The 13,591-nt window shown below is 42.3% G+C and overlaps 1 long non-coding RNA gene across 1 annotated transcript in view; it reads left to right on the forward strand.

Moving 5' to 3' along the window:
* LOC129495583 (uncharacterized) overlaps positions 1 to 13,591 on the forward strand; it is a 41,641-nt gene that overhangs the window by 26,079 nt on the left and 1,971 nt on the right. The window contains exon 3 of the long non-coding RNA XR_008661556.1: positions 7,483 to 7,598. This is a non-coding gene — a long non-coding RNA (uncharacterized LOC129495583). The remainder of the gene's footprint in view (positions 1 to 7,482; positions 7,599 to 13,591) is intronic.

A 13,591-nucleotide genomic window follows, 5' to 3' on the forward strand; every position in this document is an offset into this window, starting at 1 on the left:
TGTCCTCAGAGCCCCACCAAGAAGGCCCCCAAGCCTTCTTAGAAATCAGACATTCGTGAACTCTTTACCTTCTCCCATGCCAGCTAATCAGAACAGATGCATAGGCGGGTGCCTTAAGGGTTTCAGGAGTATCTACATTAGCATTCTCTAGTGTAGGGTTTGACACACTTTTTCCTTAAAGCTCCAGGTAATAAAGATTTGAGGTTTTGCTGGCCATATGGCCTCTATTGTAACTGTTCAGCTCTGCCATTGTCACACAGACGCAGTCATAGGTAACGTGGAAATGAATGAGCAGGGCTGTGTTCCCGTAAAACTTTATGGGCAAGGAAATGTGAATTTCATGTAATTTTCATGTGTCATAAAATATTATTCATCTTTTTCTTTGAAAAAAGCTATTAAAAAAGGTAAAACCATGCTTAGATCTTTGGATGTACAAAAACAGATAGCAGGCCAAGTTTGGCCTATAACCTTGCCAGCTCTTGATTGAACTAACAGCAATGGACACCTACCTAAAATTTCTAGGAACCACCCCAGACTGTTAGCTCCTGCTTTTCTGGAACTTCTATCCTGGAGACAATTCAGAGAGGCCCCACCAGTGGTAGTGGCTGGGGTTACTGTTGTAGCTATAGGCCTAGCTGCCTCTTGATTTCTTGCAATTTCTTAGAGAATTTCTGGAGTTTGTGGCATGACTTTTTTCTCTCTCCAGAGCTGGCTTAGTATATGACTTAGTTTTCTATTGCTGCCATAACACATTACCACAAATTTATCAGCTTAAAATAATGTATTTATCTTACAGTTCTATGTGTCAGAAGTCCAGGTTTGGGCCATGTTGATTGGGTTTCTGTCACCTGCAGTGGAAAGAATCCTGGATAATATAATGGTGTACAATATAACTACCCTCCATTCTGCTTATTATGCCTCTAGACTGTGGGATCTTGAAGAGCAGGGCTTGGGTCCCTTCCACGAACTCCTACAGGAACGGGCACTTAGGGTCTGAATTATAGGGGATTGCCAACGAAGCCTGTAGTAGGGAAGGAAGAGAGACCACTTGACCACAAGAAAATCTGGGGAACAAAATGGGTGCAAAGGAGTCAGCCAAGGAATCCAGGTGCTCAAACATGGAAGTTTGAGCAACAGAAAACAGGAGAAAGAGGTGGCAAATACAAGCCTTACTCCGCTGTCCCTCTCATTCCCATCCATGTCTGTCAACCTGGCTGTAATCTAGGTACCATGACGTTTTTAGCTCCCATCTTTCTGGAACTTCTCTACTTCCCGAGACGATGCAGAGCACCTTAGCAAGGCCCTACCAGTGATAGGGACTGGATTTCCTCTTGTTACCTGGTGTGTGCATCCTTTGTGAGTAGTGCTTAGAAGATGCCTGAGACCCAGGACATGCTCAGTAAATATAACCTATTATTACTTTTACTATTATACATTTTTAGTATTCTTTTCAAAAATGAAAGCTCAAGTCAAGTGGGCCCAGCTCCCCAAGTGTTTTGATGTTGACCGGTTGTAAGAATATATTTCGTAACAAGCTGAAGAATAAATCTAAAGTTTCTGTTAACTGTGATAGACAATTCTGATCTATGGAGGTGACATTAGCATAGAAGCTGTGACGGCAAAGGGACAAAGCTGGTGTGTAATTGTGGCTCATTCAGAACTCTGACAAGTCACGTTGGATTCTGAAAGATGGACTTTGGGTTTATAAAAGAAGGATTATAAATTCAGGGATTTTAAGGAAAATTATTACTATCTTAGTTTCTGAGTGTGGAGAAAGAGGATCAAAAGTAATTTTCAGTATGAACAGGAATTTCAGTAGCCCATTTGGGGAAAAGGTTTTATCTTCTCTTGTATGTAATAGTCATTATAAGATGAATTATTAGCTTTTACATCTCAATCTGATGTCACATTTCTCAACTTTATTGCTGTGATTTAATATTCTAACTTAAGCATGTTTCCAAAGAGAAATCACAGACGAATTATTGCTGGGAAGGAGATTTCAAGATTTCCAATGGGTGAGCATGAAAGAAGTATAAAAAAATAGGCTTTGGGTTGTCTTTCTTTCCTTCTTCTTTCTTTTCTTTTTTTTTTAAAGAGCTTGTAGAATTTTAGAGCTTCATTCTTTTCTCTAGAGCAGGGTAGATGCAGTTTTGGTAAGTTGGATCACTGGACACAGCTCTTTGATCACATTAGTTGAAAGGGACTGGCACATCCTTTCATTTCCTTCAAACACTATGTCACTTTGACACATCCTGTGACTTCCTCCTGTAGTCCATTTATATTCTATTTCTCTTTCTGGATTGTAACTTCTTTTAGGGAAAGAAGCTCATCTTATACATATACACGTGCCCATCTTTGCTGATAGCTAACTGAGGGCCCTGTATGTAATAATAACACTTGAAAAATGGATGTGTTTGTGGAAGTTAAGCATAGTGCAGAGAGAGATTCCAGAATTCTCTATAAGACCACAGACACAGTCCACTGTCTAGCTCTCACATCATCCACTTCCTAGGTGGATAGCATTGGCTATCAGGACTCTGATCATCCTAAAACTGTGGGGGACTTCCCTACAAACTTACTTTGTAGGGAAGATTGATTCTGTACATGGTACAGCCTATTTTCTGGCATGAAACCCTTCCCCAGTTACACAAGGCTTGAAGATAATAACCCTTTACAGGAATACAGATTTTTAAATAGCTTACAAAGTATTTTCACTCTCTACCCATTGCTTACCAATTGGGGAAGTCATCTTACATTCTTTGGAGAGTTTAAAGGTTTGATTTGTCTGTCCTACCTTCAAAGCCAAGGTTATGGATTCCTTGTACCATGTAATGTTAGGAGTTGGAGAAGCTATCCAAGATTGCCTTGAATCATGTTCCTGATGCAGAAACTTGAGTCTGGCTTTGTGGAAGTGGGGGGTAGATGAGCCTGGACCTTAAGCAGAGAGGATTGACTAAGTGGGTGGTGTAGACTCCAGAAGGAGTGTGGAGGTGATGGTGGGAAAGGGGATGGAAGGAGGGGATAAAGGGAAGTAGAAACCTACTAGGTGTGTTTTAGAAATAATGAGAAGACAAGTATGACTTGTAAGCACGGTGGGAAGTGAAGGGAACTTGCATTTCATAAACCAGGCCCTGGGCCAAGCACTTTACTTAATGTTCACAGTACAGTCGACCTTGAACAATGTGGAACTAGGGCACCAATGCCCCATGCAAGCAAAAATCTGAGTATAGGTTTTGACTCCCTCAAAACTTAACAGCTAATAGCCTACTGTTGGCCAGAAGCCTTACCCAGAACATCGACAGTCGATTAACACATATTTTGTGTGTTATATGTTTTATATAGTGTATTCTTACAATAGAGTCAGCTAGAGGAAAGAAAATGTTATTAAGAAAATCATAAAAAAGAGAAAAGACATTTACACTGTATAGTATATTAAAAAATTCACATACGAGTGGAACCACGCAGCTCCAACCCATGTTGTTCAAAGTCAACTACAGTTCCATTGTATCCCTGATGCTCAGTCCATTTTACAGATAATGAAGCCGCGCATCCAGCTCGACTTGCCCTTGCTCACGTAGCCAGTGTGTCTTCCCACCTCTTGTTCTGTAAAGGCTCACAAAGGGAACCAATTCAGCAACATTACACAGGAAGTGAGGTTAGGGCTATTCTATAAAAGGCTTTGATGTCCAGCTAAGGAGGAGGATAGGCTCATCTTAGAGACAGTGGAGAGGCATTCAAAGTGTTCAGTTCGGGACTTTGGGAGGTGGGGTTTATGACACGAGAAAGGAGGTGAGTTAGGAGGCTTTAACCTGGTAGCCATAAATTCCTCAGCCCATCTTTGAAATTCGAGCTTTCCACTTTAGTTCCCATTGGCCCTAATGTGTTTATTAGGTTGTACCCATTCTCAAAGGGGAACGGGGACAGGGAGAGTGTCTACAACTCCACTGATCCACACTTGCACCTACTCAAGCTGTTAGAATGAGGGTGAGGACATTTTCCCACTTGGTGCTGGCAGATTCCAGGGGAGAGAAGGGCGTGCTAGCTACTGCTTTCTTAGCGGCACCAAGCAATGGTAGCCAAGAGAGCATTATAAGCATCCATTCTGAGTTTTTCTTATCTTCCCCATTCTCGTTTTAGTCCCTCAAGTAATGTCCTCACTTTGGGGCTGGAAATTTTTCAGCTCGCCATCAATTTCCTTGCTGTTGAGGAACAGAGGTGAGTCGTTGACATTATTACCTTATTGCCCACAATAAGTTTAATGTGAAATGGAATTATGGGACAGGGCTCGACGGCTATCTATTGCCTGAAGATTAACACCTCACCTTCACCCTGGTGTTTATATTTAATAAGTGCATGCCTTCATCATTTGTCTTTCAGCAGGACTGTTATCCATCCTCTTGTGCAATTAAAGCAGCTGACTGCCTCATTAGCCACGAATCCATCTTGGCATAGTTTACCTTCCCTTTTCATGCTGTGGGCCTGCTCAGTTCCAGATCTCCTGGCATCGCCCCCTGAACTGCCAGGGTGACCCTGGAAAACATTTTAAGTAGGTAAAACTTATCGACAGTATGCTCCTTTTTCTAATGACTTCATGCTGACCCTGGGCTGCCCAGAGATGCCCACACAACGCCCACAAAGGCATGGGCATTGATTGCCAAATTCTTGGGACTTTCTTGGCTGCCTTCTTCTCTATTAAAACCTACCCCTCTTTTCCCCCCTCTGCTGCTGCAGGGTCTTATTCTCAGCTAGGTGAACATAAGAGACAACAAATCAGTCCAAAAATTTCTAATCTTCACTAATGAGTAGCTGAGCTAGTGTATAAACTTCTAAGGTAACATTTCTTCTTTTTCTTATAGAAAATTTAGAGCTGCAGGGAACTTAACAGACCATTGTAGTACAAGCCTCAGAGGTTCTGAGTCAGTAAATCTGAAGTGGGGTTAAGTACATGAATTTGGAAAAGCTTCAGTTGATTCTCCAACGTCACTGTGGATCAAGATACTTCTCTCAAGAGATAATAATTATGAAGCTCTAAAGCTGCACTGTAGAACACAGTAGCCCCTTGTCATATGTGGAATTTACATTTAAATTAACTGAAATTAAAGTTGAAAATTCAGTTCCTTAGTCACACTAGCCTGATTTTAAGTACTCGTAGCCACATGTAGCTGGTGGCTAGCATATTCAACAATGCAGATGTAGACTATTTCCATCATTATCAAAATCTCTCTTGGTCAGTGCTGCTGTAAAGCATGAATCCTATATTGTTTATTGTGTTATTATAAGTCAAGAAACAGCCCACTGGGAGGCAGAGCAAGATGAGAAGTCAGAGGGAGGCCTTAGGACCTGCCTTTGCTGAGGGGGAAAGTACTGGTCAGTGGGCATTTCCCTGCTGCCTGGAGTATCAGCCCACCCCGGTTAGATTGCAACTTCTAGCTGTGTTTCATCACGTTTGTAGCAATTCATATAAATACCACCTTATGGTGACAGGCTAATTCTAATAAAACTTATATTCTACTCCTTGGCTTTCTAGCTTCATATCCATTCACTTACATGATGCTCACAATAATCATAGGAAAAGTAATAATCCCTCAAATTTGAAAGCGCAAGAGCATGAATACTCATCAATGGAGGGATTCCCCCAAGGTAATGTTGATTGAGAGGAGCAGATGTGGGGAAGTGTGCATAGCATTATACTGGTTTTTTTAGACATTTGCTCCCTGGCCCGTTCCTCACTCTTCCTCTGCTTTCTGGATTACAAAATGGCAGATGCCTATGGATCGTGTTTTCCAGGCTCCCATGTCAGCTGGCTTCCAGCTGAGTTTAGGCAATGGGAATCATGGTGGATTGCTGTGGACTATAAGCAAGAGAGGGCATCATCTTCAGCAGCAGTGTCTGTCCTCCATGGCTCTGACTGCCTAGACAGCTTCGCTGTGGAGCCAGCCTCCACCAGGTGACCATAGCTCCTGGGATGGGATAGCATTATGTCCTGTGTGCCTTCAGCCTCAGGTTGATAGCAGTTCATTGCTCTTGTCAACTTCTGAGCTGTCTCACCATTCCGTACTTGGCTTCTTTGTGCATCCGTTTCCAGTGTAACCAATATCCTGCATTGAATTCTCTCTGACTTAGAATGGTTTCTGTTTTCTTGACTGCATTCCATTTAAAACAAATATGATCCTGCTATGTAAAAAATGCCGACCTATACAAAATGAGTCTGTGTGTCATATATATGTGTGTGTCTGATTATGTGACTTTGGGGAAACCATAAAAGGATAAATACTAGATTGCTCACATGGAATAAGAGGACGGGTGTGAGGACCTACATGGTGAAGAGGTGAGAGAAGGATGGAGTTAAACTAAAAAGAAGGAAAAAACTGCATTAAAATTAATGATAAAATTAATGATATAATTATGCATTTATATAAAATCATGTGTGCTTATGTTCAAATAAGAGAGATAATAAAACTCGCTGGCACAGTTTACTGACCTGCCCATGGGTCAGTAAGTGGTGCAGCTAGATTCTGAACCCAGATCTTCCAACTCCAAATTTGGGTGTAGCATGGTAGTCAAGAATTCCAATTCTGGATCCAGACCGCCAGTGTCCATGAGCATGGACCCATCATTTTCTGCTTTGCCTGGTGTCCTAACTGGTAAAACAGGGGTAATGATAGTGACCACCTGGAGTTGTTGAAAGGATGAAATTAGTTACTATTTTCAAAACACTTGGCACATAGTAGGTTCAATTAAGTGTCAAAGAGGTGTTATTCCTCTCTATCACTTTGTTGTATTATGAGTATCAAGAAAAATATGAATATTGCTTCCACTGTTTTAATTTTTACATTTGCACTTTGAGGAACAGGCAGTTTTAAGATCTGATCAAACTTAACCCAACATAAGCAAAATAATGCGCCTCTGCCTAGGGACAAAAAAAAAATTAAAGGAATTGGAATAGAAATTTTACTTTGGGGAATCTATCCTAGTGAAACAAAGGTAAGTATGGAAATAACTTTATGTACAAATTTGCTTCTTGCTGCATTTTCATAATAACAAAAGATTGGGAGATACTTAAATGTCCTACCATGAGGAATTAGTTAAGATAACTGTTGGGGATCCCGGGGTGACTCAGCGGTTTACCGCCACCTTCAGCCCAGGGCGTGATCCCAGGGTCCTGGGATCGACTCCCACATCCAGCTCCCCACAGGGGCTCCTTCTGCCTGTGTCTCTGCCTCTCTCTCTGTGTCTCTCATGAATAAATAAATAAAATCTTAAAAAAAGATAACTGCTTAATATCTATTTCATGGAGTACAATTGCTTAAGAAATTAGGTAGTAACATCTTAAGTACTCATACTATAATGTTGTGTAGACATACAGAATTTTAAATTATAGGCATTATTATATTGAAATAAAATTCTTGCATGGAAATGGCTAGAATGACATATATTGTTATAATGAAGAAATCAGAGCATATCCAATTTTATATCAAGCAGAGACTAATTAGAGGTGAAGCCTTTCCAGTCCTGGCTGTGTGATATTGGCAGTCTTCCCTGATACATCAGTCTTCTCTTCGGGATGAAAATCAAGATTGGAGGCAGCACACTAGACTGTGAGTCTTTTTCATGAGCTGATGTTTCATTGGAATGTGTGTGTGTGTGTGCAGGGGGACATCTATCAAGGGAAGGGGGTTCCTAGATTTGTGGAGTGACTAGGGGAAGAATGGAGGGTGTGGAAGGAAAATGTGCACTATCTTACTTGCAAAGGTTTATCTCAGAGTCAGGCCAACAGTGACAATCAAATGAAGTCAGAACTCCTTTCTGGCATCCAGTCCAGATGACCCTGATTAAACCCGTGGGTCAGAGCATCCTGGGAAGACTTAGTGGTTCCCTCTCTTCAAACACTTACCATATTTTGCTTTGTGTTTGTGCAATATCTTCACTGCAAGCTTTTGAGGACAAGGCAAGGACACTGTGTTCCATTTTATTTTTTGAGGTATAATTTATATACCATGTAATTCACTTATTTCACATGTGCGTGTTCATGGTATTTAGTATATTCATAGAGTTGGGCAACTATCACCACTAGTTAATTTCAGAACATTTTCATCACCCCAGAAAGAAACACCATACCCATTAACAGTTACTCCCAATTACCTCTTTTCTTTAGCCCCTGAAAATGACCAATCCATCTTCTGCCTCTAGGGATTTTCCTATTCCGGACATGCCAAATAAATGGAAACATAAAATTTGTGGCTTTTTTTTTTGCATGTGGCTTATCCATGTTGTAACATTTGTTCCTATTTTCATGAAGCTTATGACCATTAGATAAGTAATCACATGAATAGATAAATAATGGTAAACTATGGAACTCATGTGAAAACATTAAGACCATATTTAACTTGGGTAAGGAGGGAAATCTTCTTTGGTGAAGGAACATTTAGGACAGGTCCTAAAGGGTGAGCAGACACTAGCCAGGGGGAAGGACGGAGGGACATAGGATTAGCACATGAAGATCCAATGGCAAGAATAGGAATGTGGGTTGTAAATTCCAGGAAAGAAAAAAAGGGCATCGTAGGCGGTTCATCATGAACAGAGAAGTGGGTGATATATGTTTTGGCTGGTGAATTAGGCAGGGGCCAGATCATACAACATCTTATAACCCTTGTTAAGGGTTTTAAAATTTTATCTCAAGTGCAATAGAAAGCAATTAGACTGTTTTAAGTAGAGAAATGTGAAGAGTCAGTTGTTTGTTAATAAAAGATCATTCTGGAGACTATTTGGAGAAGGGAGGCCAGATAGGAGAGCTTTAGTAAACCTGGAGAGAGCTGATGGTGGTCAGGCTAGGGTGGAGGCAGTGCAAGTAGATGGGTTTGAGGTTTTTATTAAAAGTAGAACCTGTAGGATTTGGTTATTGGTCAAATATAAATGCTGAGGAAAAGGAAGGGCCCAAGGTTGACTCCTAGTTTTCTGGCGTGAGCCACTGCATGGAGGAGAGGGCCATTTAGTGAGATGGGAAGGGCTGGAGGAGGAGCCTAGTGAGGGCTTGGGGTCAGGATCAAGAGTTGGTTTTGGACCGAGTAAGTTTAAGATGTTCCTGCGGCACAGCATCTCATAGCAGAGAGCAGAGAGGCAGTTGGATCATCTACCGGAGCCGGAAGAGAGGTTCCTCCTGGAGATAGGTATTTAGAGTCTTTGGCACATAAAGGGCTGTGGACGGTTTAAGATTGCCAGGGCAGATAATGATGAGAGGTGTGAGGAAGGCCCAGGTCCAAGGTCCTAGTTAATTTCTAGATAATGTTCAAATAGAGGAGGAGAGCCAGCAAAGCAGGCTGGGAATGGATAGCCAGAAAAGCAGGATGAAAGCTGGAAAGTGGGGTGTAGAGGCACAGAAGCCACAAGAAGACAGTTTTTTAAAACAGAACACAGCTACTGAGAAGGTTACTAAGATTTTGGTAGTAGTAGGATTTTTGATGTGCCTGGTGACAGCCGCTTTCGTAGATTGGGGGAGGCAGGCGCTAAACGGGGGTAAGTGGGAGAATTAAGGCAAAGTGGGAAACTGGAGACGGGCTATATTGACAATTCCTATGAGTAGCTGGCGGTCCGGGAGAGTAGAGAAGTAGAGCAACCTCTGGGTCAAGGAACATAGCTTAGTTTTAATTTTGGCTCCTTCATTAGGATTGGAGAAAGTAGAGCCTATTTGGTTTTTTTTTTAATAAATGATTTTTTTATTGGTGTTCAATTTACCAACATACAGAATAACACCCAGTGCTCATCCCGTCAAGTGCCCCCTCAGTGCCTGTCACCCATTCCCCCCCAACCCCCACCCTCCTCCCCTTCCACCACCCCTAGTTCGTTTCCCAGAGTTAGGAGTCTTTATGTTCTGTCTCCCTTTCTGGTATTTCCCACACATTTCTTCTCCCTTCCCTTATATTCCCTTTCACTATTATTTATATTCCCCAAATGAATGAGAACATACACTGTTTGTCCTTCTCCGATTGACTTACTTCACTCAGCATAATACCTTCCAGTTCCATCCATGTTGAAGCAAATGGTGGGTATTTGTCATTTCTAATGGCTGAGGAATATTCCATTGTATACATAGACCACAGCTTCTTTATCCATTCATCTTTCAATGAACACCGAGGCTCCTTCCACAGTTTGGCTATTGTGGACGTTACGCTATAAACATCAGGGTGCAGGTGTCCCATAGTTTCACTACATCTGTGTTTTGGGGAGTAAATCCCCAGCAGTGCAATTGCTGGGTCGTAGGGCAGGTCTATTTTTAACTCTTTGAGGAACCTCCACACAGTTTTCCAGAGTGGCTGCACCAGTTCACATTCCCACCAACAGTGCAAGAGGGTTCCCCTTTCTCCACATCCTCTCCAGCATTTGTGGTTTCCTGCCTTGTTAATTGTCCCCATTCTCACTGGGGTGAGGTGGTATCTCATTGTGGTTCTGATTTGTATTTCCCTGATGGCAAGTGATGCGGAGCATTTTCTCATGTGCTTGTTGGCCATGTCTATGTCTTCCTCTGTGAGATTTCTCTTCATGTCTTTTGCCCATTTCATGATTGGATTGTTTGTTTCTTTGGTGTTGGGTTTAAGAAGTTCTTTATAGATTAAGGGAAATAAATGACAGCCTGAGGAAGAAAAACCTACATTTAATTGGGGTTCCTGAGGGCGCCGAAAGGGCCAGAGGGCCAGAATATGTATTTGAACAAATCCAAGCTGAAAACTTTCCTAATCTGGGAAGGGAAACAGGCATTCAGATCCAGGAAATAGAGAGATCCCCCCCTAAAATCAATAAAAACCATTCAACACCTCGACATTTAATAGTGAAGCTTGCAAATTCCAAAGATAAAGAGAAGATCCTTAGAGCAGCAAGAGACAAGAAATCCCTGACTTTCATGGGGAGGAATATTAGGGTAACAGCAGACCTCTCCACAGAGACCTGGCAGGCCAGAAAGGGCTGGAAGGATATATTCAGGGTCCTAAATGAGAATAACATGCAGCCAAGAATACTTTATCCAGCAAGGCTCTCATTCAAAATGGAAGGAGAGATAAAGAGCTTCCAAGACAGGCAGGAGCTGAAAGAATCTGTGACCTCCAAACCAGCTCTGCAAGAAATTTTAAGGGGGACTCTTAAAATTCCCCTTTAAGAAGAAGTTCAGTGGAACAATCCACAAAAACAAGGACTGAATAGATATCATGATGACACTAAACTCATATCTGTCAATAGTAACTCTGAACGTGAACGGGCTTAATGACCCCATCAAAAGGCGCAGGGTTTCAGACTGGATAAAAAAGCAGGACCCATCTATTTGCTGTCTACAAGAGACTCATTTTAGACAAAAGGACACCTACAGCCTGAAAATAAAAGGTTGGAGAACCATTTACCATTCAAATGGTTCTCAAAAGAAAGCAGGGGTAGCCATCCTTATATCAGATAAACTAAAATTTACCCCGAAGACTGTAGTGAGAGATGAAGAGGGACACTGTATCATACTTAAAGGATCTATCCAGCAAGAGGACTTAACAATCCTCAATATATATGCCCCGAATGTGGGAGCTGCCAAATATTTAAACCAATTAATAACCAAAGTGAAGAAATACTTAGATAATAATACACTTATACTTGGTGACTTCAATCTAGTGCTTTCTACCCTCGATAGGTCTTCTAAGCACAACATCTCCAAAGAAACGAGAGCTTTAAATGATACACTGGACCAGATGGATTTCACAGATATCTACAGAACTTTACATCCAAACTCAACTGAATACACATTCTTCTCAAGTGCATGGAACTTTCTCCAGAATAGACCACATACTGGGTCACAAATTGGGTCTGAACCGACACCAAAAGATTGGGATCGTCCCCAGCATATTCTCAGACCATAATGCCTTGAAATTAGAACTAAATCACAACAAGAAGTTTGGAAGGACCTCAAACACGTGGAGGTTAAGGACCATCCTGCTAAAAGATGAAAGGGTCAACCAGGAAATTAAAAAAGTAGAGCCTATTTGGATGCTGACAGAAAGCAGGTTGAAGATACTTGAAGGCATGAGAGGCAATATTGACGTAATCAGCTCCCTGCAAGGTGGTGAGGAGAGTGACCCAGGGTACACGGGGCTGGAGGGAGCTTGTGGAGGCTGGGGCAAATGTGGCAGGAGGAAGCAAGAAGGTGGGTGGAGACAGACGGGCAAAGGGCAGGAGCAGGCATCTCCTTCTGGTGGACTTCTGGTGGGTTCCTTATGAAAGGAGACATGAGGATCTCTGAAAAGTGAAGAGCTGGGTAAACGTCTGAATTATGAGAGATGTGAAGAAGGAATAAAATAATCCTTGTGGGGGATGGAAGAGAAAACTCAATACAGAGACAGTAAGGGAACAAACACCCAAGCATTTTGCTTGTCGTTCACTTGTACAGACACCCCCTCTTCTGTGCCACACTGAACGAGACCTATTTGCTGCCCGAGTGTTGCTCACTGGAGACATGGCCATAAATATCGGACATCATTGAAATGTGATCAATGCAGAAATAGAAGAAAACAGAGTGGACTGTGGAAGGAAGGAGAGGTGTCGAAAGGAAAGGCGGTCTGGGTGTTGGGAGGTGTTGGCATTGGTTAGGGAGGGTGTTTCTGGAGAAAATATTTGAGTGAGAGCCGAGAGCAGAAAACTAAGTGTCAGACAAGAGCCCAGAAAGCTGGAGAGATTCCAGAAAGTTCAATGAGAGCGGAGCCTAAGGTGAAGGTGGAATGGGCAGTAGTAAGCGAGGGACTTGGAAGGTTGGAGGGAGCCGATCCCCAGAGAATACCCACTGTGGCTCACACTGTGGCCACGTGCGTTGGGGAGCTCCTGCAGGCCCGATGGGGGGCGCAGCCGACTCACCCTCACAGTGGGTCACTGGCGACTGTGGGGAGCGATTTGAAGGAACAGGGAGCGCGACCAGGAGAGATCGGTCACTAAGCTCCGGCAATAGTGTGATGAGGGACGGATCAGGTGACCTTGAGTATCCCTCCACCTCTGCAGTCTCCCCTTGAGATCCAACATCTGGGCGGGAATTTGCTGTTGGTCAGACCGGGCTCATTGCCCAGCGCCTGGGTGGTCCGGAGAGGGGAATATCTGCCCTGCTCGGCACACCAGCAGAGCATGCAGCTGGCCTCCCGGTTACCCCCTAAGTCAGGGAAGTCCACCCAAAGAGAAAGCTCTTGTCCTTATTGCTGAGCAGACAAAACAATGGCAGGTGTCCACTCTACTCTAGATCCAGAACTAGCCATTCCGGAACTTCCCTAAGGCAGCCGTATGCTTTGCAGATTTCTTCATTTTATTTTATTTTATTTTATTATTTTATTTTATTTTATTTCATTTCATTTCATTATTTCATTTTATTTATTTATTTATTTATTTATTTATTTATTTATTTATTTATTTAGATTTCTTCATTTTAATAGGTATACATTTACCTCTTTCTTCCTAGCAACTGCATGATTAAATTCCTAATTAGATAGATCTCAAGATATGATTTGTCTGGACCTCTGGACTCACCCAAGAAGGTGTGATTCTGACTTTGATTCATTTATTTCCTAGGTTTAGACCAAGGCCAGGC

Source organism: Nyctereutes procyonoides, unplaced genomic scaffold, assembly GCF_905146905.1.
Source record: "Nyctereutes procyonoides isolate TBG_1078 unplaced genomic scaffold, NYPRO_anot_genome, whole genome shotgun sequence".
Lineage (NCBI taxonomy): Eukaryota > Metazoa > Chordata > Mammalia > Carnivora > Canidae > Nyctereutes > Nyctereutes procyonoides.